Source organism: Canis aureus, chromosome 2, assembly GCF_053574225.1.
Source record: "Canis aureus isolate CA01 chromosome 2, VMU_Caureus_v.1.0, whole genome shotgun sequence".
Classification (NCBI taxonomy): Eukaryota; Metazoa; Chordata; class Mammalia; order Carnivora; family Canidae; genus Canis; species Canis aureus.
Window position 1 is genome coordinate 72,471,608 of NC_135612.1, and position 23,090 is coordinate 72,494,697.

The following is a 23,090-nucleotide window of genomic DNA, read 5'->3' on the forward strand; positions in this document are numbered from 1 at the left end:
GAAGAGGTCCTGTCTTTCTGGTTGGAGAGAGCAAAACATAGCTGGCACTGAGCCAGGCCTTGAAGGATCCTGAGTAGAACAGATCCACAGACGTGCATGTGAAGGAGTTCTGACTTCAATTATAAGCTTCAATTTTCCATCTAGAAAATGGTGATATCTTCACTGCCCATATTGCAGTACTTTTATGAGACTGGGCATTTATAAAATGCACTACAAACAGTAAAATACTCTCAATGTTATTACTTAGCATTTATGTTAAATATGTACATCTGTGATGCTCTTCTGAGGTTCTCCAGGAGTATGATCTCACAAAGAGTTACTGTTACTCATGGCGAGTTATTAGGCTGGCTCTACTTAGGAAGGTCATTATGTGTGGGAGTCTAGCAAACCTCATAAGTGGAGTGAAGAGAGTCAGCTATTATAGTGGGGAGAGGTCCCTGCACAGAGAAGGGCCGAGTTCCGGTTCGGAGGGAAGAACCATGCATGGTGTGGTTGATATGTCAGTGTGCAGATGCCTGAAGTTCTGGGTTTGAGTTCTGATTTTTTTAAGAAAATAAGTACCAATGCTTTTTTTTTTTTTTTTTTTTTAAATTTTTTTGAACTCCTGGAGTCTTTCTGAAACCTTAAGAACTTTGAACTGACTTAGAGAAGTAGGAGATGTGGTAAATTTCTTCCTGGGAATGATTAAAATGTCATGAATTAAGCTGCAGAACTTGGAGCCTGCAACATGTTAGGGTTGTATGAGGGGAGGGTTATAAATGTATGGGATTTGGTTTAAACAGCATATGCCACACATTCAGTCAGAGATTCTAGTTCCACTTCAATCCCCGAATAGGCCCCATGCATGTGTTCAGCACTACCCCTTTTGCTAAAGAAGACTGGACCACTCTTTGGAATTGGTGTAAGAGGTAGTTTATGAGGCAATCAAGAACAGCAACCTCATAGTCATTGTCTTTTTTCCTTAAAACAGACTTTATTTTTTTTTAGAACATCTTTAGTTTTTTTTAATAAATTTATTTTTTATTGGTGTTCAATTTACCAACATATGGAATAACACCCAGTGCTCATCCCGTCAAGTGCCCCCTCAGTGCCCGTCACCCATTCACCCCCACCCCCCGCCCTCCTCCCCTTCCACTACCCCTAGTTTGTTTCCCAGAGTTAGCAGTCTTTACGTTCTGTCTCCCTTTCTGATATTTCCCACACATTTCTTCTCCCTTCCCTTATATTCCCTTTCACTATTATTTACATTCCCCAAATGAATGAGACCATATACTGTTTGTCCTTCTCCAATTGACTTACTTCACTCAGCATAATACCCTCCAGTTCCATCCACATTGAAGCAAATGGTGAAGCAAACCCATCTTCTTTATCCATTCATCTTTCGATGGACACCGAGGCTCCTTCCACAGTTTGGCTATTGTGGACATTGCTGCTATAAACATCGGGGTGCAGGTGTCCTGGCGTCTCAGAACATCTTTAGATTTACAGAAAAATTGAGAAGATAGTTACCCAGTTCTGTACCCTCTCACCCCATTTCCCCATTACTAACATCTTATGTTAATATGGTGCATTTGTTAAAAGGAATCAACGAATAGTAATGAAACCAAAGCCCATAGTTTGTTCAGATTTTCATAGTTTTTACCTGGACCACAAAGTGTCCTGTTTTACCGACTGCTTTATCGCATCACATAGAGCTGTTGTTTCTGACAGTAGTGGCTCTCTACTAGTTTTGTCTGTTGAGTGAATACACAAATAAGATGCTCTGCTTGCCCTTAAGTTGTTAGAGTTTAGGAGGGAAGGATCCAGCCCCTGTGCACCTGACACGCATCTTAGTATTTGAGAGTTTGGCGGCAGATAGGGCTACATTTGGATGAATCCTGGCACTGCCATTTACTACGCTTGTGACCCGACAAGTCACCCAGCCTCTCAAAGCCTGTTTTCTCACCTGTGAGAAGAGGATGATAGCACTTCCTGCCTCAGGGGGTAGGAATAAAATGAGTAAATGGAAGAATGCATGTGACAGTGGGTAGAGCAGGGCCTCACACATGGAGAGCTGTCGGTAAATGTCAGCTTCAAGTTTTACCATGCAGGATGGACTGTGCTAAGTGTGATGAAGAGTCAGCAAAGGATGATGTGGAGTGGGGGACGTGGGTAGGAACATTTTCCTGGGGAAGGCAGCATTTGAGATTGACCTAAAAGGTTGGAGTCTGCTCTAACCAGAGGCACACTGACTGGTGAGAGAAAAATGCCAGGTTGAGAAAATAGAATACACAAAGGTTCAGAGAGTGGGAAGGCTTGAGGAAATGTCTTCTGTTGGAAAGAAAATTATTTACTTGTAGATGGACCGACGTGTAGGGTGGTAGGACAGTAATAGGACAAAGGAGATAAAACTGTAAGATCATAAATATTTTTGACTGATATAAATTTAAACTTTTAAAAGTTTTCAAGTATAGAAAAATGCAGAATGAATGCCACAATGAACATCCATTGAACTTCCATCTAATTTTAAGAATTACTAACATTCTTCCCTATGCACTTTATCTGTATACAGTTTTATAGGTTATCTTTTGCTGAACAATTTAAAAAATAAATTCTAGATATCATGACATTTTACCCCAAAGTACTTTAGTATGCATCTCCCAAGAAATAAGGAAACTGCCTTACAGAATATCAGTAAATCAGTCTAAGCCCAGTAGATTCAGGTGTCCACCCATCAAGATGATGACTTTGATGTTAGTTTTGAAATCTCAAATGATCACATTTTTAAATAACATGGCACCTGCCTGCTTGCCTTGAGTAGACCATCGCTAGTCATGGGATTCAATAGAGATAACAGTGACACAATGATTTCGGTTGAGCGCAGCGTCAAAACTTCCAGATGTGAAAAGACATCCTGAGTGGTTCTGTGTAGACACTCAGGAGTGATTTTTGTTTCCATTGTCTAGATAAGCCTTTTGGGCACTCGGTTCCAATCCCTGTGGGTGATTTCACAGTGAGTTTCACAATATTTCTTGAAGGCAAAAAGTCAGTAGGCCCATGGGTGGAACTGTGGTACGAGCACCTGATGCTGGCCCTGGGAAAGCCTTGCTGGGAAGCTGGAAGCGAGCTGGAAAGGAGAGGCCGAACCTCGTGAGCGCTACTATCACCACGGGGCGCTTGGCCTCCTTCTTTGGTTCTGGCTCACCCCCAGGCACAGACACCGAAGTGTCTGGAATTGCTGCAGGGGCTGGGGTGGGTGTGCAAAATGCATCCCCGCCACTGGTGGACTTCTGTGACTCACAAAATCCAACCTGGCAAGCACGGAAACTCCTTTGAAAGAGAAGGAGATGCGTGTCAGGGGAAGTTTTCCTCCAAAGGGACACCCCTCTCACTACCTTTTCCTCATGACATCGCCTTGTTACCCTGTGGAAGTGGGGGTCCTCTGGGGATCATTTTTTTCCGCCTCACTTGCAGGTGCACAGGGTGTGCTAGTCGAATTGATTCCATTTATCCTTGTAGTGGATACCAGCTCACCGCGCCTCTTCTGGGAGAACCGCGCTTCCACCTCTGTTTGGACTTTCCTGCTGTTCCATTGACCCACTTGGAAGAGATTCAGTACCTAGTGCCTGCTGGTTTTCCCTTCTGGCCTTAATTTGGTTTGCCTTTCATTGTCTTCCAACTGAATGGATTCCTTCTCTTTCTTTTAAGGGAGAGGAACCTGAGAAAAACAATGCTGCTGGTGGCGACTGTTTGTTAAGGATAATGGCCATTTTATGTTAATCTAAGTGTTAAAATGCGTAGATGGGGAATTGCTAAATTCACCAACCTGTTCTCTCCCAGCCCGAGTCCTTTTACGTATATTTGTTGCTTAAATGACTACGTAGCCAGGCAGAGTGGAAATGTCCAAATGTACAGTTTTTCAGTGCAATTGTATATATAGTATTTAACATTTCATTTCCATCAGCAAGAATCATGATAAAATTCTTGGAAATTATAGAAAAGTGGAAAGGAGAAATCCAGAGATAACTAGCATTAACACTCTGTGAATTTATGTCTCGCTATTTTAATCTACGTGCTACATGTCTCTAAATGGGCAGGCGTTCACTATAACTGTCTAGAACTTTTTGCTACTGGATGTGTGGACCGTAGATTCAGCGTCATCGACATCTCTTGGGAGCTTATTAAGGCAGAATCTTGGGCTCTACCCCAGACATACTGAATCATAATTTGTATTGAATGATGTTATATATACATTAAAATGTGGAAGGCTCTAGAACCCGGTATACCCAGGGCAGCAGCTGCAATGGTTCTGGCTCAAAGAGCCAAGACCTGTGCTTTCCGTTCTTCTCCGTCTATCACACTTTCCTAAAAGAATTTTCCTCAGTATGTGAGAAAGCTAAAAATGAGGTCAATTCTTTCTTTCTTTCTTTCTTTCTTTCTTTTCTTTCTTTCTTTCTTTCTTTCTTTCTTTCTTTCTTTCTTTCTTTCTTTCTTTCTTCTTTCTTTTTCTTTCTCTTTCTTTCTTACTTTTCTTTCTTCTTTCTTCTTTTTCTTCTTTCTTCTTTCTTCTTTCTTCTTTCTTCTTTCTTCTTTCTTCTTTCTTCTTTTCTTTCTTTTTTTAAGTAAGGCGTAGCAACCCTGTCGGGAAACCTAACTGTCTCACACATAAACATTTCATTCAGTGAACATTCGTGAAATGCCTTCTGTGTTCTGGGCACACATGTAACAGTCCTAGTCCTGCATTAAGGCTTACATATCCTGTAGCAGAAGCATACAGAGGGCAAGGATCGAGTGGTTGGTTCTGCAGGGGTGGAAGTCACTAAGAAAAATGGTCTCTGAGCTGAGCTTGAAATATAAATCCGTGAACATGAGTTATGAGTATTGCCAGCCTCTAGAGAGAGCACAAAGGTGGATGAAATGGGTCCTTTCCTTCAAAGATCATATGCTTGATTTAAGGCCGGGAGATGGTGTTTAAAGTTGTAACTAACAATATGAAGCCACTTGGTCTTAGGATAAAAGTTCAAGACCAAGTCTTGAATGTCAGCTGTACAACTCTGTGAGCTTGGACAAATTGTCTCATCTGAACATTTCTTTCTTTCTTTCTTTCTTTCTTTCTTTCTTTCTTTCTTTCTTTCTTTCTTTCTTTCTTTCTTCTTTCCTATCTTTCTTTCTTTACTTTCTTTCAGATTTTATTTATTTGAGAGAAAGAAACAGAAATAGCTAGAGAGGGAGAGAGGGAGAGAGAGAGAGAGAGAGAGAGAGAGAAGCAGGTTCCCTGCTGAGCAGAGAGCCCGATGTGGGTCTCCATCCCAGGACCCCGGGGTTGTGACCTGAGCTGAAGGCAGACACTTGGCTGACTGAGCCACCCAGGTGCCCCTGAACATCCATTTCTTCTGTAAAGTCGGGATAAAGGAATATTTAACAGACTTATAGTGATTTTTTAAGTGAGATAACATAGCAAAGCACTTACCTTCAGTGGGCGTAGAATTGATGCTGTGTAACAAAGACGTTTAAAAAGTGCCAAGTAAGCACCATCTACAGAAATATTGAGAAAGAACATAGGAAAGAGAGGCCATTTGCCTAGAATATGAGAGACTGTGGCCACCATGGCTTGAGGATGTGAACAAGCAAAAAGTAAGAGTGGGTGTGAAGGATGGGCCAGGGGACCCAAAGTGAAAGATGAAGCTGTAATTTTGAGCCTGGATAGAAGGGTCATAGACATGAGGGATCAAGTTTGGCGGGGAGAATTCTCTTTCAAACCCATTAAACTTGAGGCAGCTGCTGAGAGCTGTGGTTCTGGGATGCCTATTGCTAATTTTCATCCATTGTCATCCTCTTCCTTGTGTTTCATTTTCAATCTTCTTCCTCCCAACTAGTGACCATTAAATAATTGCTACAGAAGAGAAATGAACTGGGAAAAAGGTTTTTGAAAGATAGTGTCCTTTTCCTTTCAACCATGAGCTCCTTTATGGTCTGTCTTTAAACAGAATAGATACAGCCCACAAGTCATCATGGTTACTAGTTTTATAGGTCACTGCTAGTCTGCCATATAAAATGCTAACATTTTGCCATATTTGCTATATCTCTGTTTTCTGTGTCTGTCTGCCTGGCTCTCTACACATGCACACACTTTAAATAATTTTTATTGAACCATTTGAGTTGGTTGTAGAGATCTTGACCTTTTCGTTCTAAACACTTTAACATGTGTCTACCAAGTACAAGAGTACTCTTCCACATAACCCATTATACTATTATCACCAAGAAATATTATCTAATACATAGATAATGTATGAATACTTATTTAACTTTCCCCAGTCATTTCACTAATGTCTTTTATAACTATTCCTTTCCTCATCCAAGAATCATCAGCAGTCATTCATTGAGTTTTATATCTTTAGTTTCCTTTAATTTAGAGCAGTCACTCTGTGTTTTTTTTTCTTTTTAATCATTCATGGCACTGATATCTTAGAAGATTTCAAGACAGTTGTCTAATGGAAAGTACCACAATCTGGATTTGTTTGATTGTTCCTTTATGATTAGATAGATATAGGTTAAGCATTTTGGCAAACATATGACACAGTGATTGTAGAGACACATGACATTTAATTGTCCCATAATTGATTATGCTAATCATCACTTGGGTAAAATCGTCTGCCAGAATTATCCATTATAAAGATACCTTTTCCCCTAGGTAAGTGATAAGTAATCTGTGGGGTGATACTCTGAGACTGTATGAGTATCCTGATCCACAAAACCCCTTCCCTAATGGTTTTAGCATCCATTAATGATCCTTGACTGAATCAATTATTGCCTGGGTGGTTGTGAAGTGGGATTTTCTATTTCTGCTATTCCTTTGGTGTTTTATTAGCTGGCATTCTTCATAAAGAAGAGCTTCCTGCTATCCCCTATTTCATGAATGCCTCTGGATTTATGGTTCCTTTTTTAATTCAATATATTCTAATTCATCTGTATCGTTCTTTTTTTGTTGTTGTTCAAACTATCCCACATTTGGCCAGTGAAAGTCCCTTTGAGGTAGCTCCTGTGTCCTTTTGTCATGTCTGCATTAATATTCGGGCATTTCCTTAGTCTCTGGCATAATAAGATGTTCTAGGCAATTTTGTGCTATCCTTACCCCAGGCCTAGACCCAACTATTTCTGGAATGTACTAAGGTATTTAGAAGCCAAGATTTGGGTGCTCAAGCTTTGCTTTAAAAATGCACATGGATCTACAGAAAGTTAAACATCAACAGTCTTTTGTTTAAGCTCTCCCATTCTCTACTTTCTGCTAAAATATTCCAATGGAGCCACTAGTTGTTTAGAAGTTGGAAGGAAAGAACCAGTTGAGAGGAGGAGGCCATCAAAAGTGAAGGTCTTCTGGTGCAGTAAGGTGGAAAGGGAAGTGAGATGGTACCAAAGACCAATTTAAATTATGTTGGAATTCTGCCCAGGGAGTGACTAGAGAGCCCCCAGGAAATAATTCCTGCTTGTTTTCCAAGTAGACTCTGAAAATTGGTTGCCCTTTTTTTTTATATCTGATAATGGTAAGAGAGTATATTCCCCTGAGCTATACATGTGCTAATTCTTAGAGCAATTTAAGAAATATAGTTTCCATTCTGGGAGTTCTAAGTGCTCTATTATTTTCAGGGTCAGCATGTGGTATATATAGATGGATGTATATTTCAGCATGGCCTCTAAAAATTAAAATTAATATTTTTTATTTTGGATACTCGCAATTGAATATAATATCTGACTTTACATACTGATTATAATATCTGGTTGCAAATTATTGAATGTGCATATGTGCAGCAGCTTAGGCAGCAACTTGTGAGACTCAGAAGCCAAGGATTTCAGTTATTTTTTAAAATAATCAGCATGAATTTGATAAGATGATAGAGCCTCTGAGAGGTATCTTGAATCAACTGATTTTTTTTTGGAACTCAGTATGTCCTCTGTGATCTCTTTTTATACATAATCGCATAATTTAGATGTTCTTTTGCCTTTTCTATTCTTTAAAACAAAACAGGCAGTAGCTTTTGTTTCTGTTTGACAGGGATCCTGTGAAAATGCTTAAAAATCTAAAAGCAAATTTAAAACATAAAGGTTGGGCAGCCCCGGTGGCGCAGCGGTTTGGTGCTGCCTGCAGCCTGGGGTGTGATCCTGGAGACCCGGGATAGAGTTCCACATCGAGTTCCACATCGAGTTCCGTGTGGAGCCTGCTTCTCCCTCTGCCTCTCTTTCTCTGCGTCTATGACTAAATAAATAAAATCTTTAAAAAAAAAAGTCATTAAAAAAATAAAAAATAAAAAAAAATAAAACATAAAGGTTTTGTTTTTGTTTGTTTTTTATCAAAGTCAGCATTTTTGGAGGGGGGGAACCAAACAAAAATACAAAGACTACTACATGTATACTTTGTCCAGCAGGAATATAGTTTTTATTCCAACCTGTACACTGAATATTACAGTGTAATATTACACTGTATTACAGATACTTTGTAATTAATGAAATTAATTGTAATTTAATGAAATAAAAGCACACATCCACAGTCACTGACTTTTAATTCTCAGTATGTTCTTGACAATGGAGAGTCCTCTTGAAGCAACTGCTCTTCCTAGTTCCTGGGTGTGCCACACACTAGGAAAGTTAAACTGAAAATGGAAGGGAACACATTATTTAAATGTGCTGCTAGCCAAGCACAGGTGAATGAACTTAGATGTGTGGTGGCCACATTGTCCCAGATTGTCCTCTGAGTCCTGAGTACCTTCACCATTCAGTTCTTTTGTGATGTCAGTGTATGAGATCAAACTAAGTGCATTCATGACTAAGGAGTCCCCATTTTTGGCAAATGGACAATTTTCAAAGTCAAGTTTTGGTGTCATTGGGTAGATTTTAATATAACTGAATTATTTTGGAAGTCATAAAGATCAGCCTCTGTCTCTTCTTACATTCTATTTAAAACTTACCAACTGGAGTGTTTATTCCTACTCCCAAATCCATTGCCCCTTGTATTTCTTAATCTTGATCTTGTTGAAAGGCGCTTTATCCAGAACACAATTTCTTCTTTCAGAATGAAATTTCATTCAGGCATTAAGACAGCTTGTATACAATTATATATTAAAAACCATCTTCTTTCATCTGGATTTTACTAAATCCATGACAGTTTTAGCCAGCAAAAGCAAATTTGTATTTTGGCCTCTGTAATGGTTTTATATACTTTGAATGTCTCTATTGGGACTGTGTTTGCCTTGAGTTGTGAGATAGAAAATACTTTGAAGGATTCAGTCATGAGACCGGATCTGTTAATGCTTTTGAAGGAAGCTGCTGGTGTCCTTGTTCTTGTGCTGGCCTCATTGGCTGGATTCACATGTGAATTTAAAGTGGGGATAAAAGGTTTTTTTCATCAGATGCCTTAGTTCTATTTTTATTAAGCATATTGTTATTTGGGGTTTTAAGATTTTATTTATTTATTTGAGAGAGAGACAGAATGCAAGCAGGGGGAGAGGTAGGAGAAGAAGGAGATTCAGACTCCTCACTGAGCGCAAAGCAGGCTCAATCCCAGGACCCCAGGATCATGACAGGAGCTGAAGGCAGATGCTTTTTGGACAGAGCCACCAAGGCACCTCCTAGCATATTGTTATTTGTAATTGTAAAAGCAGATAAGGTTATTGTGAGAAATTTGGGTACACAAGAAAATGCAAAGAAACTAAAAATCATTTTGCTCTAATTTCATTATCTCTAATTAGCATCTATATAAATGTTGACTTCCTCCTCTTTTTTCTAGTTATAGATACTTTTAAACAAAATTGGGACTCGACTGAACATACTGTTTTATAGTCTGCGTTGCCAATGAACACTACTTAAAAACATTTTCCCATTTTTTAAAATGATTTACAGATAATAGAAAAAACTGTTTACCCATTGTTGGGATATTTATATTTTTTAAATTGCTTAAAATAACATTACTTATCATAGGAAAACTTCCTTGTACATACACATACATACTTTTTATGTATATCTTAGACTTTTTAAAGGATAAATTCAGAGTCTTTTTTCAATTTACTGGTTTCAAGGCATAAAAACTTATTCAGTTCAGTTTGTCATTTCCAGTAATTACATTTAAGTCCTCCTGCCTGCCATAACCCCATCATCTTGATCTGTACAGAATGGTGTGATAGCACCTTATTTATCTAACACCATTAGGGAACTTCTCATGAATAAAGTTTTCACGTAATTCAAACTGACCCTTATGTGTCTATAGTTGATCATTATAAACATTGTGAATAAGAATCTTTCTAAAATTGTATTACAATTTAACATAATGAAATCTAATCTTTAATATAATGAAAAGATTAAAAAAATCACAATTTACCCCCCTTCTGGTTCAAATCACAACCATCTTTTTTTTTTTTTTTTAATTTTATTTATTTATTCATGAGAAACACACACAGAGAGGGGCAGAGACACAGGCAGAGGGAGAAGCAGGCTCCATGCAGGGAGCCTGATGTAGGACTCAGTCCCGGGTCTCCAGCATCTGGACGCCCTGGGCTGAAGGCAGGCGCTAAACCGCTGGGCCACCCAGGGATCCCCCACAAGCATCTTTATAAACAATAGTTACCATATAGGCAGTTCTGCTAAAATGCACGACAGGTGTTTCTAAAAACCACCATGCTATGCAAAATAATGCAGTAAAACCCATAGCACTGATGGGAAAAATCCGATCAGGGTACAACACTCAAAAATCTTTATCAGTGACACATTAAAAAAATAGGAGAGGACCTGAATAAAAATTGTAGCACAGTTTTACACATACTAGGTGGTTAAAATAAATAAATTATACAATCAGCATGATACTTTACCTTGACAAAATCCTGGTGGCATCTTCAGACAGGCCCTTCGAAAGGTTGCAGGTGGTGAGTTATTTGAGGTGATAAAAGGAGGTTTCCCTAAAATCAGAAGGGAAGTTGGGGCACCCGATGTGAATGGGTGTGGCTCATAACACTGGTGGAAACTAGGATCGCTTGTAGGTGTTGGAGGCACGGGCTTTGGGTGTTCTGGGTATCTCTATGCAGCTGCGTCCTGCCTGGGTGCAATCTTCTCCTATTACCTAGGGTTTCCTGCGATGACATCATGCATAAACAAATGTGAAATTCAAGTTATGCTCAAATTGTTCCCTCACATAGCAAACTTGGAACAAACACAAACATTATAGCAGAACTGAGCATACTGACTGTAAGACAGTGATGTCGAGGCATATTCTCCTTCTCTATCCCCAATAGAATTACTACGTGTGAAACACTTACGAGAAGAATCCAGCATACGAGTGAGCACTGTGTGAGTGTTGGCAGGAACAGTGACGATACTAATAATGAATGATGCCTATCGATGTTTGTGGGATTCTGGTTTTCAGTTATGGCCTGTCTCCTGTAGCAGTGCTTCCTGCCTCCTTCTCATTGACTCTCTTGTGGCGTTTAAATGAGTTTATAGTGTTTAGAATCACATCTAGCCTAAAGCCTAGAATGGGAAAAGCGGGAGGGTGGGGCCTGTGCTGACTTTCAGTTAGGCTTACCTGTGGCCCCTGTTTTACCTACTCAAACTTTTAGGAGTTATTACCTATGTACTCATTTGTGAGATTGTTGGGGAAGAAGCGTCTGTTTCAAAAGAGCATATCATCATACAGAATTTTCAGATTTTCTCTTTGATGAGGGAAAAAGCAACTCACTTCTCATTGCCACCTGCAGAAGTGTAGTGTGCTTAAATGAATCCATGAGAAGGGTGTTTACAAGTTGTTGACGATTTTCTTTAGGTTGTTACTGTTCATTTCTGTTTACAACTGTTTCTGTGCTTGTGAGATGAGCTCATCTTTGGAAGGTGGAACAGACAAGTGTGACTTCAGGAGACCTTCCCTCCCAAGTCACAGTATAATTAGAAGCCCAGATCCTCCCTCAGTTATTTTTTTTATGACTTCCCGAGAAGGACATTTTTACCGTGAATGGTTGCCAAGAAGCCTTGCCGGATCCTCCTTTCGTGATTTTAATAAGACGACAGATCAAAATACCATCTTGATTTAGCAGGCCTTGTTCATATTGTTCTGAAAGAAAAGCAGCTAACATAGCTCATCATTTAGATATTCCAATGAAATCTGTATTGTAATTACGTAGAGAGACTGAATACCAATGGGGTGTCTTGATTTTTAATTTCTCATCTGACTTTGAATTTTAACTTTTTGTCTCTGCACAATTTTTAGATATTTGGGCTGCTTGACCTCATTGAATGATTGCTATTAATTAACAAGACTTTGTGGGAAAAGGGAATTTGCCTTTTGAGCTCTGTACCAAAGACCTGGGAAAAAAGTAAGTAATTTTCTAACTTAAAAAAAAAAAATCTTGTTATACTTCTCTCAGAAAGATAACAGTGGATCTATGGCTTTTCTACTTTCATTCTTTCCTGGCTTTGTAAGTTTTATGTGCTCTTCTGAATTTGAAACATGGAAAGGGACTTGAGAGACCTTTTTTAAAAAACAAAACAAAACAAAAAAAAAACGAATAAACTTTCCAAGAGATTAGGGTGACTTTCTGCTTTGTGCCAAGTTTTTTAGGTTTCATAAACTGAGTCCTCACACTTGTGATAAATCTTTTATCAGATGTGCGGTAGACAAACTTTAAAGGCAAAGCATTATAATATGTTGTGCCAGAAAAGTGAGTCCAGTTTTCTGAGCTTCAGGTGTTTTAGACTTTTAGATAGGTTCTTTGATTCTGAATTTTAAGAATGAGAATGAAATCCATTTGGCTCTTTTCTTGTCTGGAAAGGAAAACAAAATGTGTAATCATTTGTTCAATAAGTCCCTCATGTAGCTTAGTCTTAGAAGAATTGATGTGCCTGTCAGTTTTCTTGTTTTATAGCTTTTTGGAGGTACCCTGAAATATTCTAATTAAGACTGTGTAAATAGTTTTGCCATCTTTTAGAAAAAATTGCTTGGGACCATAGAGTTCTGTTTTATTCCCAGATCTTTTTGAAAAGGTAAAAAGGGCCTTGAAGATAATAAAGTCAGTCTGCTTTATTGTAGGATTTATGCAGAAGTATGAATGGCCATAAGAATGTAAGCAAAACAACGCATCATAAACATTTATATGCACATTCATGCACAAATCTTTTTTCTGGCATGTTCCAGAAATAGTGTCATGGATTATAGGGACTGTTTGTGCACTAAATTACTAAGTAGGTTCCTAACTTTTTCCATCTTGTGTCTTATGGTTCCTCTACATTTTTGACAGTACATATAAGCTAGTTAAAATGTGTTTAAAACAAAACAAGACAGAAGAGAACTCTGTTCTAGAAGTTCCATAGAGGTATCAAATAGTAAGATCAGATTTTCTTGTTATATTTACACACTATAAATATACTTATAATTAAATTGTGTATTATTATATAATAAGGTAAGGGCCATTAATTATGAAGCCTGTTTAGATTAAATAAGTTATTTGTACTGATACACATACACATACACAGAGGATACATACACCACAAATATAATTTCTGAGGGCTGTCCATATAAATTCATTGAGAACAAGGACCTTGAAAATTTTCTCCAAAGACAGTTTTTTAATGGTACAGTGAAATATTTGCAATAGTGAACTACTATTGTCAGTGGCATTTTAAAAAATGATAGCAATTTATCTAGTTGAATTTTATATTCACATATTAACCTTAACGTAAAGGAAATCCTATGAGGTATAGTTATTATTCCTTCTTGGAACGGTATTTGAAAGAGGATTATGTTAGAAGTCATCAGTCTGTCCATAGAAGTGGAATGAAAAGGGCAAAAGATTGTGGGCATCAAGATCCAGATATTTGATGATTAGATTGGAAATATAACTTAGCCCCAGAAAGTAAGCTACTTATAAAGTGCCTTTCAAATAATTTAGCATCGCTTTAAAATTTAATATATGAGGTATTTTCCTTCCATTATACCAAAATACTCCCTTTGCACCATTGCTGTAAAAGTTCTATTTCCATTTTGTAGAGGCAAGGCATCTGTGGGACCTCTGGTCACAGTAGTAAGCTAAAGACAGCCCCTGTGTTACCAGAGGGACCAGGTCAAAAAGATCCCTGCTTCCTAAAACTGGTGTTATAGGTGGATATTTATGTACACAGAAGGCTGTTCATAGTTTACCATTAGGTTAAAAAAAAAAAAAAGAAGAGGGAAGAAGGAGGTTATAACATATAAGTGTGCTCTGTACAAATCCTGTCCTGAAGAATTGTTAGGTGGAAGGCAGCATTAGGAAGGGACAGAGTAGGGATCCCTGGGTGGCTCAGCGGTTTGGCGCCTGCCTTTGGCCCTGGGGTGTGATCCTGGAGTCCCGGGATCGAGTCCCACATCGGGCTCCCAGCGTGGAGCCTGCTTCTTCCTCCTCCTGTGTCTCTGCCTCTTTCTCTCTCTCTGTGTCTATCATAAATAAAAATAAATAAATAAATCTTAAAAAAAAAAAAAAAAAAGGAAGGGACAGAGTGGGAGAAGGAAGTCCTTCCTTCCTGACAGTGACAAATATCATAGGAGAATGTTCCTGACTATACTCTGAAAACTGTAAGGGGTACTGAAATGTATCAGTGATTTCTTCTGGGGGGAGGCAAACACTGTTTTAGGAAAAAGCCAGAACCCGAAACAACCTCTACACTTTTCAGCATCTTTTCATCCTCTAATCTTATGTTTTCTTGATTGCATTTGCATTTGGAAAAGCATTTTATTGAGTTATTTAAGGAAGATTTCTGGACACCTTGAGTCTGTAATGTTTATAAAGTGTAGATGTGCTTTTGAAAAATTAGCCATTTTACAGGAACTAAAAAATAGCTTCTGTTTTACTGTTCTACTTAACACATGCCTGTGTTTCTTTTTATGTCAGTACTGAAAGAGGATTCTGTTCTTCAAATTGTTTGGTATCCTGTCTTTTCCACTTAATGATAAATAATGGATCCCCATGCTAATAAATATTTACCTACAATATCATTTTTTAGTGAAAGTATAACAGTTGGATCTTAGCTTTTTGTTTAATTTGAAGCCATCTTGGCTTTCGGTTACAGAGGAGAATAAATATGTGAAATATATAGTGTGGGTTTTCCACCTACAAACAGAATAGACTAGGATTCTCCTTCTATAATCTCTGCAAGTGTTTACTGTAACCAGACATGTTCTGAATAGAAAGGCTCATGGGACTAAATGGGTATTCAGAACTGTAAGTGTCACTGTCTGACAGGTACTCTGTATAAAGCACTGTGTCTTCTTTGGTCCCTTCATTATATTACAAGAGTGCAGGTGACACGTACCTTCTGCTTTGCTGTCTTCATCAATATTTCTGTGCCAAAGGAGGGATTCTCCCTACATATCTCTCCCTCCCAAGAAATTCTAAACATCGCAGATGAGGTAATGGGTACAAAGGGAGCAAATCACAGACTTTGGACTAGAATTTATTGGAGTAAATCGCAATCCAAATTAATTGGAGATGCAAAATGTTATATAGACCTTTGCATACTTTCTCGATTTGAAGTTCATTTATTGAATCGACATTTGTTGTGTAACTACTTGCACCAGCCACTGTGCTAGGGACTCATGATTCAGAGGTAATGGAGATAGGCCCTTGCTTTCAAGGAATTTAATTTGATTTTCAAATTCAAAGTCAAATATCAATTAATTCAGCCTATACTATGTGATAAGCAGTGGGGTGGATCCTCTTAGATGAGGTATTTGATTACTAAAATCTAGTAATGAGGGATCCCTGGGTGGCGCAGCGGTTTGGCGCCTGCCTTTGGCCCGGGGCACGATCCTGGAGACCCGGGATCGAATCCCACGTCGGGCTCCCGGTGCATGGAGCCTGCTTCTCCCTCTGCCTGTGTCTCTGCCTCTCTCTCTCTCTCTGTGACTATCATAAATAAATAAAAATTAAAAAAATTAAAAAAAAATAAAAAAAAATAAAATCTAGTAATGATACTTACCTATTCCCTCCGAAATAAGTTATAAATAGAATTCTCTAATCTTTAAGTGTTTTACTTCTTTTTTTTTTTTTTTAAGATTTTATTTATTTATTCATGAGAGAGAGAGAGAGAGAGAGGCAGAGACACAGGCAGAAGGAGAAGCAGGCTCCATGCAGGAACTCGATCCTGGGTCTCCAGGATCATGCCCTGGGCTGAAAGCGGCGCTAAACCACTGAGCCACCCAGCCTGCCCTAAATGTTTTTCTTCTATTCTATTTTCTTAAATTTTTGGTATCTGCTACTACTTATGAAGTTAACACATTGGGAGAAAGAAAAGGTTTGAAGCATTTAGTTGATAAACTTTGAGCAATAATTTTAAAAACATTTTTTAAAAAAGATTTCATTTATTTATTCATGAGAGACAGACACAAAGAGGGAGAGGAAGAGACATAAGCAGAGAGAGAAGCAGGCTCCACACAGGGAGCCTGATGTGGAACTCGATCCCAAGACTCCAGGATCACAACCTGGGCAAAAGGCAGGTACTCAACCGCTGAGCCACCCAGGTGTCCCAAAAACATATGTTTTTTTTATATTTGAAAACCTGTATACATATACAGGTGAGCATAATTTCTCCTCCTAGAGTAGTTCTTAGTTCACATGATACAATTAAATGTATGGAAATTTCATGCATTCTGCCCTTAGAGTGGCTCTACTACCTGAGCAAGTATGAAAGACATAGCATTGAGTCATTCGATTTTGTCCCAGTAATTCTTGGGGCAGGGATTATTATTATTTTTTTTAAAGATTTTATTTATTTATTCATGAGAGACAGAGATAGAGGCAGAGAAACAGGCAGAGGGAGAAGCAGGCTCCACGCAGGGAGCCCGACATGGGACTCGATCCAGGGTCCCCAGGATCACGCCCCGGGCCAAAGGCGGCGCCAAACCGCTGAGCCACCTGGGCTGCCCGGGATTATTGAAATATAGGGGGAAAGTAACTTGCTCACACTCGTTCAGCTAGAAAATGTTTGAGTTAGGATTTTAACTCTGACCCTTCTAACTTCAAAGCCCATGCAGTATGTTCCTGACTCCCATGAGTGGGGTGGGGAGGGTAGACTCACAAGTGCCTTGGGTCTGCTGAGGAAGGAATAGTCATTTCAGCCGAGGAATCAAGAAATGTCTTTATTGCATGGAAGAGCTGTCACTGAAACAGTCTTGGGCTGAGTTAGAAGACAGGGAGGAAGAAGAGGAATAGTGGGAGCTAGTAGTAGGAAAAGCATGTGCCGAGGTGCAGAGGAATCGAAGCTCGTGGCATGTTCAGAGAGTGGCGAGAACTCTACTGTGGTTGGGGTGTGGAACATGGTGGAGTGCAGCAGAGTTGGCTCTGAAATTTGAAGAGCTTTGGTGCCAGAGTGAGGAGGGCCACATGTGTGCCATGCTAGAGGCTTCGGGTCTCTAACCAATAAATAACCATAGAAACTTTAAAGATAGAGGAAAGTTCATAATTAGATGGGAGTTTTACAAAAATCACCTGGGTGGCAGTGTGGGATATGGACTGAAAAAGAGAAAACGAGACCGGAGACCCAGGGCCAGCCACCATGTGAGGTCATGCAGATTGTTCACTGCACAAGGGAATGTGAGAGTGGGGAGTAGTGGAGACTAATAACCATCTGCCATTTCACTCACCAAACTGTGTGCTGGGGTCTGGGCCTACACAGAGAGGGTACCTTTGAAAATGTGCATAATAAAATGCTCTACTTGCCTTTTAATTGCTTATAAAACAATAGGAGAGATTAGACAAAAAAATAACCATGTACCCTAAGGCCTGGTGGCCTTTTTACTAACTATATGTCATTGGGCATGTTCCCTAGTCTCAAAGTTCTTCATCTGTAAAGGAGAGTTGATAGGGGTACCTGGTGGCTCGGTCAGTTAAGCGTCCGGCTCTTGATTTTGGCTCAGGTCATGATCTCAGGGTTGTGAGATTGAGCCCCACATTGGGCTCTGTGCTGGGCATGGAGCCTGCTTGGGATTCTCTCTCTCCCTCTTTTCTCTCTCTCTCTGTCTCTCTCTCTCTTGAAGAGTTGATAATAGGATCTAGCAGGGCCCTGGACAGACCAGATACGGGCATTGATAAGGGTAAGAACTAGACACAGAGGTTGGAGAAATAGGTCTGGGACTGGCAGCCACTGCTAGCAGTTAACCCTGAGAGTATATGAAGAACTGTAGTAAGGGTTTTATATGCTTTATTTTCCTTAATCCTATATCAGTTCTGAGAGGTAGATGTTATTGTCCCATTTTAAAGATTTTGAAAGTGAGACTCAGGGAGATTATATAACTTGTCTAATGTCACACAGTTAGGGAGTGGTATAGCTGATACTCATACCTGGGTCTCTGTGACTCTCTTGTTTATGCTTTTAATGACTGTGCTATGCTTAGAGGTGATCTTTTCTTTCTTTCTTTCTTTCTTTCTTTCTTTCTTTCTTTCTTTCTTTCTTTCTTTCTTTCTTTCTTTTTTTTTAAAGATTTTTATTTATTTATGAGAGAGAGAGAGAGAGAGGCAGAGACACAGGCAGAGGGAGAAGCAGGCTCCATGCAGGGAGCCTGACGTGGGACTCGATCCCAGGTCTCCGGGATCACGCCCTGGGCTGAAGGCAGCACTAAACCGCTGGGCCACCGGGGCTGCCCTAGAAGTAATCTTTTCTATATGTTGAACCCTCTTAATAGGCTACCTGAATCTCTCTGATAACATATTCTGTTTTTATCTTTCATTGTTTTTAACTTGAATTGGGTCATAGTTATTTACATAGTGTTTTATTTAATGTACTAGATGGGAAGATTCTGAGGATTGGGATCCAGTCTCATTTATTTTTTGTCTTTGTCTTTCATAGCTCTTTGCTCAACAAAATATGCACTGGTAAGATGAATAATCTTTTGGGGCTCCTGGGTGACTCAGTCAGTTGGGTGTCTGACTTGATCACAGCTCAGGTCTTGATCTCAGGGTCCTGAGTTCAAGCCCTGTGTTGGGCTCTGTGCTGGACATGGAGCCTACTTTAAAAAAGAAAAAAGGATGAATAATCTCTTAGGACTTTTCTGTCTCTTAAGATTCAGTAATTTTTTATTATATATGTAAAGCTTCAGTTGCAGTTATAGTTAAGTAGAACTTTAAAAGGAGTCCTTAAAAAAAAAATAAAATAAAAGGAGTCCTTGAATTTTAATTTGATGTCTAGATTAATTGCTAAAGTTTCAGGAAATTCCTAATTGCCATTTTTATCTGAAAAATAATTTGTGACTTACTGTCAACGACTGAAGCCAAGACTAAAATGGACTTCTCGCGAGTCCTATTTCGAAGCTTAGAGCTGTGCTTGCCACTTCACTGCTGTGGCAGCTCTAACACTCAAATGTCTTAAATGATATTTATGAGTCCATAAAAAATGTTACACTGCCATTCATGCAGGTAAGGACCTCATTTTGCAAAAACACAAGAAACCCTTATGCTGATGGTCACTCTTGCTTGGTCCCAGCTGGACTCAGACAACAAATAGAAGGGCTTTCCTAGTACAGGGCTGATTATCAGAGGTCCTGGGGTCAGATTACTTAGGTTTGCATCCTGCTTTCTTGGTTTATGAACTCCATGGCCCTTGGCAAGAAAGCATCTATAAATGAAGATGGCTATGTGATAATAGGTTCATGTACCTGGTTCATTGGGAATCTAGTGGGGAAAAATCTGCATTCAGATGAGAGCCACTTTTGCTTAGGTATTCTTTAAGGAAGGGCAAAATTGTGAGCTTGTGGGATAGCATTGGACATTTCATTATTATAGGCCATGTTTACCCCAGGGTGACCCTTTGCAACTACTGCATTTGTTTATGTGAACGCTAAGGAGGGAGTTTAGGCTTTGCTTCATGCTCTATATGCCCGAGGAGAGTAGGAAATGGTGGCTTAAAAAAAAGGAAAATGTTGTTTGAGATCAACATTGCCTTTGGGCTCTGAAAAACTCTGGAGTTTCTTTCATCTTCCAGGAGAGTAGCGTTAGTGAGCAGGGAGGAAGGAAACCAAACCCCAGGGAAGTTTCATAGCTTGTTTCTACCCCTGTTACTGGTGAAGAAGAAGTAAAGGCCTGGAAATAGCTCTCCTGGCCTCTGGAGGCAATAAGTTCAGGTGTGCTGGAAATTCAGCCCAAGGGGAGCTTCTTATTCCCAGTGGCCACAGCTTAGCCAGAGGGGAAGCGAAATAGCAGAATGGGTCTCAGAACATTGCTGTGTGGCAAAAACAAGTGTGCGCCTGTCTGTCACAGCGTTTATTTTCTTTCATAAATGTGAACTGGCACAAAGACTCATGATGTTATTCTCCTTTGAGGTTTTATATGTGAGATAGCTGGACGGGCCAGCGAGCTGGATAAAAATATTCTTCAGACCCAATCTTATTCTTGTGGTTTCTGACTGCTTAGCTTTGCACTTTAAGGGCAAACTGGGCCTATACGTTCTTGCTGGGGAAAAGCTAAATGCTGAATTTAAAAACCATCCCCAGGGTTACCTGCCCCCACTGTACGATGTCCTGCAAAAAAGCTTCAGCCTGCTTTAAACCCGTAAGCCCTTCATACTTGGATGCTTTGGTGGGGAAAATAAAATCGATTGTACACCCTCCCCTTTTACTCGTGAGCTAATTGGTGTTTTCCTACATTTAAAAGCAGATGTTAAACTCCTCCTTTGCTGTTTAACAGCAGACAGACTCCAGTTGTGCATTATAGCTCTTGATGCATATCTGTTGTTTGAATGAAGATCAGCTTTGGCAAATTAGATTTTGATGGTTATATTTTGATCTGGAGCCGCAGAACGGGATGGCAATTTAGTCTTCCATTCAGTACACATTTCTCGGGTTCCGCCTGGGCCCTGGATGTATATTGTTTTCAAATTTCGCAAACACCACAAAAACCCTGCCAACTAGATGGTGCTATCTCTATTTAATAGATAAGAAAAATAAGGTATAAGCATGATTAGGACTATTTTTTATGTAAGTAGAATAAGGCATAGAGAATGACTAGAAGCCTTGCTCAGGGTTACATTGCTATTAAGTGGCTAGGAATTTGATCTGGGGATTTTGGCTACTCTCAAAGCTGTTACTCAGAGGGCTGCTTTTTTAAGAGGAAATAATCAGTGGAGCAAAAATGTTGAGGAGCTGGAATCGGGAAAAAAAACAGTTAACCCTGAGCCCCTCATCATTTACTCAATAAACATTTACTGAGAGCCTGTTTTGTATTAGATACTTTGCAGGGTGCTGGAAATTCTGTAGGCAGACAGAATCAGTTCATCACTAGCTTTATGGAGGAAATAGGGATACGAGAATGTTTGCTCTCCCCAAGAGCAGTGTCTTGGCTGGGAGAGCTTTTGTGAGATTTTTTTTAAGATGTAGAAATTTTGCTGGCACCTCGGGGGCTCAGTCCATTGAGTATCTGACTCTTGGTTTTGGCTCAGGTCATGATCTCGGGATCCTGGGATCAAGCCCCACATTGGACTCTTTGCTCAGCATGGAGTCTACTTGTCCCTCTCCCTCTTCTGTTCCCCCCACTTGTGCTCTCATTGTCTCATAAATAAATAAATAAATAAATAAATAACTTTTAAAAAGATGTAGAAATGTTGACACCTTAACAAAATAGTTTATTATTCTTTTACATCAGTACATATATTAAATTGTCTATAAATAGAGAAGTGACTTTAGTAGACTACTTTGCAATTGTACTCCTTGCTTGAGCTGCTTAGGATATGCAGAAATGGAAGTTGGAGAAACAGTATTGAGTTTTAAACAACGTATTTCAAATAAGATGTGAACAATAACCTGGCAAGGACTATATTTCATCCACCTTTGAATTTCCCTTTTACTGTAGGAGGTACTTAGCACAGTACCTGGTATGGAGTGAGTACCCAGTAACTCTGGTTGATTGGCCTATTGATGGGGAATAAATTAGGGAGGAGAGGGGACAGGCATCTCCTAGGAAATGGGGGATAAGTTAAGGTAATATCAAGGAGGACAGTGAGGGTGGCAATAAAATAAACCAATAAATAGGCAAAGAGAGCACATGACATGTAATGGACTTAATCCACCTGTACAAACTGTTGGAATAGTCAAAGTGGGAAGAGCTATGTTTGGGGAATCTGGAAATGCCATTGGACTTGGATGCTTGAGAAAAACTGCATCCTTCTTTTGATGTTATTTAGTGCTTCTGACCTTCTTTTCACACATAAGCCTGCTATGCCCCCTATCCCACCATGATCTTGATTTCAGTTTTTGAGTCTTTAGGGTTTTAAGTCTAGTAGTTTGTTCTTTAATAAGTTCAGTGAACCTTATGTGTCAGCTTGCTGGGACAGTCCTGACTCTGCCTATTTCCTCTTGACTATTTTTGATAATGCCCCTTTTCACTGTCAGGTGTCCTGGTTTGGATGATAAATTCAGTGGCCACCTTACTAGGGAAAATTGGTGACATTCCGGGTCTTTTTTTTTTTTTTTTTAAAGATTTTATTTATTTATTCATGAGAGACACAGAGAGAGGCAGAGACATAGGCAGAGGGAGAAGCAGGCTTCCTATGGGGAGCCTGATGTGGGACTTGATCCCAGTAACCTGGTATCATGACCTGAGCCAAAGGCTCAACCACTGAGCCACCCAGATGCCCCACAGTCTGGATCTTTAAACAGAAACCTTACAGCATTCAGACTTATTTGACGAATTCACCAAATGTGGATGTAGTATCAGTAAAATTACATGTTAGACTAGTATCTGATCTCTTATAAATAAGTAGAAAGGGGAGCCAGTGAATGGTGCCTGAAAAGAATCAGATGTTGAGCAAACTAAGCTGATTTTGACAAAATGAACTTTAATTACAACTAATGACTGGCATAGCCTTATGAGAAAGGGCATTTAAAGGTTATCACGATGATGGGTAGGTTTAGGGAATCTGGCATCATTGGAGAACATCTTGTTATTGTCACTAGTTTTGATTTAGCATCTCAGCATTTCCACAGCACTGGTAATTTCATTCAGATGCATTTTCATTTCTTCTTTGACTAGAGAGTAAAAGAAATAATTTCTGAGAACAGAGTTTTTTGTTGGAGGTTTAAAGAAATGGCTGGAGGGAAATTTGTTAAATTCAGATCTTTTCCC

At 39.4% G+C, this 23,090-nt stretch overlaps 1 protein-coding gene across 9 annotated transcripts in view; it reads left to right on the top strand.

Moving 5' to 3' along the window:
* The window catches only part of APBB2 (amyloid beta precursor protein binding family B member 2), a 381,437-nt gene that overhangs the window by 96,046 nt on the left and 262,301 nt on the right, over positions 1-23,090 (top strand). For 8 of the 9 annotated variants that reach the window (XM_077878824.1, XM_077878772.1, XM_077878822.1 and 5 more), the window contains exon 3: positions 12,221-12,326. The exons of the other annotated variant lie outside the window; for it this stretch is intronic. The gene's annotated coding sequence lies outside the window, so the exon portion shown is untranslated. The remainder of the gene's footprint in view (positions 1-12,220; positions 12,327-23,090) is intronic. 9 annotated transcript variants of the gene reach the window in all.